At 46.5% G+C, this 6,007-nt stretch overlaps 1 long non-coding RNA gene across 1 annotated transcript; it reads left to right on the top strand.

The window, feature by feature from the left end:
- The first annotated feature begins 1,053 nt into the window (after positions 1-1,053).
- On the top strand, positions 1,054-2,264 carry LOC310658640. The gene is made up of 3 exons (XR_014502396.1): positions 1,054-1,159; positions 1,872-1,950; positions 2,186-2,264. It is a non-coding gene; the product is annotated as an uncharacterized lncRNA (long non-coding RNA).
- Positions 2,265-6,007: the final 3,743 nt, after the last annotated feature.

The raw sequence follows: 6,007 nt of genomic DNA, 5'->3' as shown, positions 1-6,007 counted from the left end.
TAGGGTGGCATGGAACAATAGGGGCGAATGGAACAGATGATCAGGTTGTTTCAATTAAAGTGAACCCTGAACTGGGCTGGAACCTCAAGCGATGCTGAAGCACTTGCACACCACCAAAAAATGCTACCTTTCGTTATGTGTTCCTGCATGCTTATCCTGGAGAAAAGAAGACTGAGAGGTGACACAATGCCCATCTTAAAATATCTGAAGGGCTGTCACATGGAAGACGGAGCGAGCTTGTTTTCTGCTGCTCCAGGGGGTGGGGCCTGAACCAGTGGATTCAAATGACAAGAAAGGGGATTCTGAGTCAACATTAGGCGAAGAACTTTCTGGCAGTAAGCTGTTTGATGGTGAAATGGCCTACCTAGGAATTGGTAAACCTGGTTTCTGGGAGGGGAGGTTGTGGCCTTCACCTGCCCCTCCTCTTTAAGGGTATTCCATTAAAGGGATCCAAGGGTGTGGATCCTGTCTGAAGCTCGGGTATGGGCTAGGGCCATGCCATGACCCCATTGGTGACCCTGGAGGAGCTTGCAGTTGATGTGCATCAACAGGGCTCCCCCTAGTGGTGGTTGACCCTTATGAGACTACCTGGATGACGGGCAGGAGTCAGATATAGTCTGTTCAGTTCCAATGCCTAAGCCAGGCACAGGCAAAGTCGGCCCTCCAGATGTTTTGGGACTACAACTCCCATCATCCCTGACCACTGGTCCTGTTATCTAGGGATGATGGGAGTTGTAGTCCCAAAAACATCTGGAGGGCCGAGTTAGCCTATGCCTGGCCTAAGCCAATACCACTCACATCTGTAACCAATAAAGTTGTGGCCTTATTTATCCCATTAACCCAAAATATTGGTGTGCATGTGTTTCATTATCTAAGAAATGGGGTGGGGCTTGGGGCCTCACCATGCAAGAACTTTCTGGCAGTAAGCTGTTTGATGGTGGAATGGCCTACCCAGGAATATGGTGGACTCTCCTTGACTTGAGGTTTTTAAACAGAGCTTGGATTGGCCACCTGTCAGGGATTCTTCAGCTACGATTCCTTCACTGCAGGGGGTTGGACTGGATGACCCGTGGCGTATTTTCCAACTCTACAGTTCTGTGATACTATGACGGCAGCTGTCATTTCAGAAGGACCTTTTTAGAGCAACCATTCGACACAGGTTAGTTACTTCTTCGTGCGCTCTAATTACTCTTTTGTACACATAATCAAAGCTATTCCAAGCGGAGTCTCTCTCTGCTGCATGAATGTTAAACAGCTGGCTCATGTAAGCATCCTGAGTGACTCCCACTTACAATTTTTCTTGCTCTTTGCGGCACACACAATGGAACTCAAAACCACCTTTCTCCCATAACAACTTTCACCAGCAGGAGAAAATGGCTAATTATCAGAAGGCCATCCCTCTGTTTTCATGTATGGAGGTTTCTGTGGGAGCTTTGTGTGTTCCTACATATGGAGATAAAAAGGAACTGCTGTTTTTAGTTATGCTGTGATTTCGGGCTGGGGAGCATTTTGGTGAGGAGTTCACTGACTGTTGAATTTTATTGCACTGCTAAATTTTAACTATTGTGTTTTACTCTGTACGCTACTTTTGGGTACTTCGAAAGGCCAACAGATACAATCAGTCATGCAAATAAGCTAAGCCTTGGGGTGCCTTTACTCATCCCATGCACTTCATTGCAGAATTTACACAGAAGTAGACCTACCATGCAGTAGGGCTTCCAGGGCGTTGTCACCTGCACAGTAATAAACAGCAGTCTGGTTTGCACATAACATTAAGACACAAGCCAGCCCACAGATGATCAAACAAACCATGGGCAGTTTCTTCAAAACTGGTTTCATTCACCAGCTGCTCTTTCTTCATATCTTTGCAGACTGAAGAGCACCTATGGTGGAATGGGCAAACCAAGCATGGTTAAAGAAGGATGCTGGGTCCACGTGCAATGCCAAATGGTAATTAAAAGAAACCAAGGTTGGTAAGCCAGCAACAAGCCGTGGCTTCAAACCGTGGTTAAACAAACCATAGTTTAGCCACTGGGCAGTGTTTGGACAATCAAACAAACCATGGTTCAGTGTTATGTGCTAGCCAGGCCAATGCTCTCAAATTTGATCTGTTTACCATTTCCTCTTCTCTCTCTCTCTCTCTCTCTCTCTCTCTCTCTCTCTCTCTCTCTCTCTCTCTCAAAAGCCTAGAACAGCAACAACAACCAGCCAACCAACCAAGAAAACCAGCTGAATTTTACACATTGGGTGCTATTTTGTCCCAGCCATTGTAACCTGTTGGGGTAAACGATTTAAAAACAAACAAACCTGATCCAGTGTTGCAGGTTTAAATGCTTTGAAATGGAATTTGCTTTTGAGCCTGGGAGGAAAAAAATACTCTGAGAAACCTATTGATTTTTGCCACAGATTTTTTTTTTTTTTTAAAAAAGTGAGCCGATATTAACGTATTTAGGATGAAAATGTCACACAGCTTTTTCAGACAAACACTTAGGTGCCCTTTTCCTGACACAATACGCATCGTTTTGTTGGGCGTCGAAATACACTGGCATTTAGTTTGGGGTAGAAAAATGTCCATCAAAACCATTTGTGTTAGTTTTTCGAGGGTCTAGATTACTGTCAACCTCCCATTAGTAGAAAATCCCAAGGCACACCAGGGTCAAAAGTGGAAATCGCTTTCCTTGCACTTTCAGTAGCTATTTATGTGTTGCCAAGTGATGATTTTGATTTATTTTAGCTGCTATAAGCTCAGAAGCTCTAAGAGGGATGGGCTATTTGTGGCCCTCCAGATGTGGCCTAACTGGAACTCCCACAATCCCTGACCGTGCTGGTTTAGGCTGATGAGAGTTATAGTCTCTCAACATCTGTAGGGCCACAGGTTGCCCATTCCCCAAGTTAGAAGAATCAAGCAGCCTCAGTTATTCAGACAAGCTCAGAGACGTCCTTGTTCAATTGGTGCTATTTATTGCCTCTCTTTTCAAATCCTCCACTGCTACATTCTCCACTTTTTCCAGGGCTTCATGTCCCAAGCCAACACTTATTTTCTCTCCCCGCTCCCCCAGATACCTACAGCAGCCAAGGACAGAGACAAGATCACATTCAAACCAAGATAAACAAAGAAAAATCTATAGACACAACTTGCTCGAGGGAGCCCTGTTGCAGCAATATTTTGTGCCAGAGCCCTTGAGAGACAAACACCCAGTTTTTCTGTACCAGGAAGAAGGACATTCATCCCTGGAGAATCTGACCCAGGTCTCGACCTTTAAGATTAATTAAACTGTAGTATCTGCACGTTGAAAAATCAAAAACTGAGTCACACAGCAGCACTAGAATCTGTGCCACAGCATCTGGGACAATAGCCACCCTGGGAATTCGTTGAAGGGCAGGATATATAAACCTCCAGAATAAATAAGTAAAATCAATAGCTGCTTTTGCAAAAAGCAGAGTTCTAAGAAGGTACACAGCTACACACAAGGAGGAGGAAAGGGTGGCCTCCTATAGGGCACTGAGTAGCTTCTATAGAATTTGGAAAATCTAGGCATTTGTTTTAGTTTCTAGTCCTCATTGTTATGGGAAAGAACTAGAATTAGAGGTATGTTGGTAGTTTCTACTGAACATTAAGTCAATACTTACAGTGGTACCTCAGGTTAAGTATTTAATTCGTTCCAGAGGTCTGTTCTTAACCTGAAACTGTTCTTAACCTGAAGCACCACTTTAGCTACTGGGGCCTCCTGCTGCTGCTGTGCCGCCGGAGCATGATTTCTGTTCTCATCCTGAAGCAAAGTTCTTAACCCGAGGTACTATTTCTGGGTTAGCGGAGTCTGTAACCTGAAGTGTATGTAACCTGAAGCGTATGTAACCCGAGGTACCACTGTATTTATCTTTTGCATTTCTTTCCCACCTTTCCTCCAAGCACCTCAAGGTGGCGTACATGATTCTCTTCCTCCCCGTTTTTTATCCTCACAACAACTCTGTGAGGTAGGTTAGGCTGAGAGGGAGTGACTGGCCCATGGGAACCCAGTGAGCTGAGTGAGGATTTCTTTATTTCCCAGCGCCACGTGTATCGCAGTTGCACATGAGTAGGACGTGCATAATGGGGGGAGGGTGCCTATATATGAGGACAAATCATGATAAGATTTCCATGAGGATTAAAAAAAAACAAAACAGCAGATTGCTGCGGAAAGGAGTAAAAGTGGATTGGGAAAGCGAGCAACCAAATTGCAGCTCAGCAAAATCAGGAGGTCGCCAAGTTGGAGAACTGTTTGAAATAAACTACATCAGACAAAGAGAGGTTAGGATGCAGTCGTATGCCAGATCCCTCACTCCTCCGTCACAAGGAGGCTTTTCAGCTGCAGTCCTTCATCGGAGACAGCGAGGCAGCCTGCCTCCCTGCCAAAACACATGCATGTGTACCCACAACAGGCCGCTGAGATTGCTTTCGGTTGAGCTGCAGCCACTCAGACCCATCCCAGCTCACTCACTCCCCCCCCCCTTTCTTGGGGTCTGTAAGTCGCATAAACAGGAAATGCCTGGCCCTCTCCCCCCTTCGGAGTTAAACAAGGCCCTGCGTTATGTGTGCAGGGCTCCCCCCTTCCCCAAATCCCAGAGGAGGGACTGCTGGCTGGCCCTTGACCTCCATGCATTTCCTGTGGCAGTTGAAAAGGCTGCCAGAGACAGATGCTTAAGCCCCTTTACTCTAGGCAGGGAGAGACGTGAAAACACAAAAGCAAAACACACACACACACAGACAAGGAGTACGATTTGAAAAACAACAACGAGGGGACAGTCTGCGGTTGTGGTGTCTGAGATAAGGGACATCCATTATGTTCCATGGCACCAGGATGTGCTGGAATAAGGGCTAACAGATTGCAAGGAGGAACATCCCTTCAAATAAAATACAAATGGGAAGGCAGATGAATTGGGGGAAAGGCCTTTCGGTGTCTGTAGATCCTGGAAGGATCCGCATCCCACATCACCTGGTCCCATGTGAACTCCTGCTCTTCCACCTCCCCTCCCAAGCGTGCCTGAGCTGTTTTGCCTGCACAGAGAAGAGGGAACACAAGATGCCATATCACACTGATGTTGGGTCCATCTAGTTCAGTATGATGTGCTTTGACTGGCAGAACTTCTCCAGTGTTTCACACAAGAGGATATTCCCAACTCTATCTGGAGATGCCAGGGATTGTGAACCCAGGACATTAGGCATCCAAGGTACGTGCTCAACAACTGAGCCATGGTCCATCAGTAACATCTGAACATAAGAGCCAACAAAGCCAATGGCCCATCTAGCTTCATGGCCTTCATGGAATCCAGTCCCTCCCACAGTGGGCAGCCAAGAAGCAGATACAGTGGTGCCCTGCAAGACGAATGCCTCGCAAGACGGAAAACCCGCTAGACGAAAGGGTTTTCCGTTTTTCAATGCGCTTCGCAGGACGAATTTCCCATGGGCTTGCTTCGCAAGACGAAAATGTTTTGCAAGTCTTGAGATTTTTTTCCGCTCCCCACCCCCTTTTTCTAAGCCGCTAAACTGCTAATAGCCTTTTAGCAGCTAATCCGCTAATCCCTTAAGCCTTTAATAGCCGCTAATAGCCGCTAAACCGCTAATAGCGCTAATCCGCTAATAGGGTTGCTTCGCAAGACGAAAAAACCGCTAGACGAAGAGACTCTCAGAACGAATTAATTTCGTCTTGCGAGGCACCACTGTACCCAGAAGAGTTTCTTACCCAGCCCTTTATTCAATATTTACAGAGAGAGGCTTTGAGAAGTGCCTCTCCACTGCAGTAATGGCATTGCTCCGAGGGAAGTCCCACCCCCTCTGTCTCTCCTGTCATACGTCATCCCTGCACTGGCTGATCTGTCCTTTCTGCCTCTGAGCTTTCTGTTCTCCTACTCTCAATGCTCTCCAGGACCTGGGAGAAGGGGGTCTGGCATGCTTTCCAAAGACACCGAGTCTGTCAGCTGTCTCTTCCCTGGTGCTGCTTCTTTTTCTTCCTGCTCCTCTCCCAATATT

This window comes from Podarcis tiliguerta (genome assembly GCF_965153285.1).
Source record: "Podarcis tiliguerta genome assembly, chromosome: 10".
NCBI lineage: Eukaryota > Metazoa > Chordata > Lepidosauria > Squamata > Lacertidae > Podarcis > Podarcis tiliguerta.
This window is presented reverse-complemented; position numbering and strand designations above follow the sequence as displayed.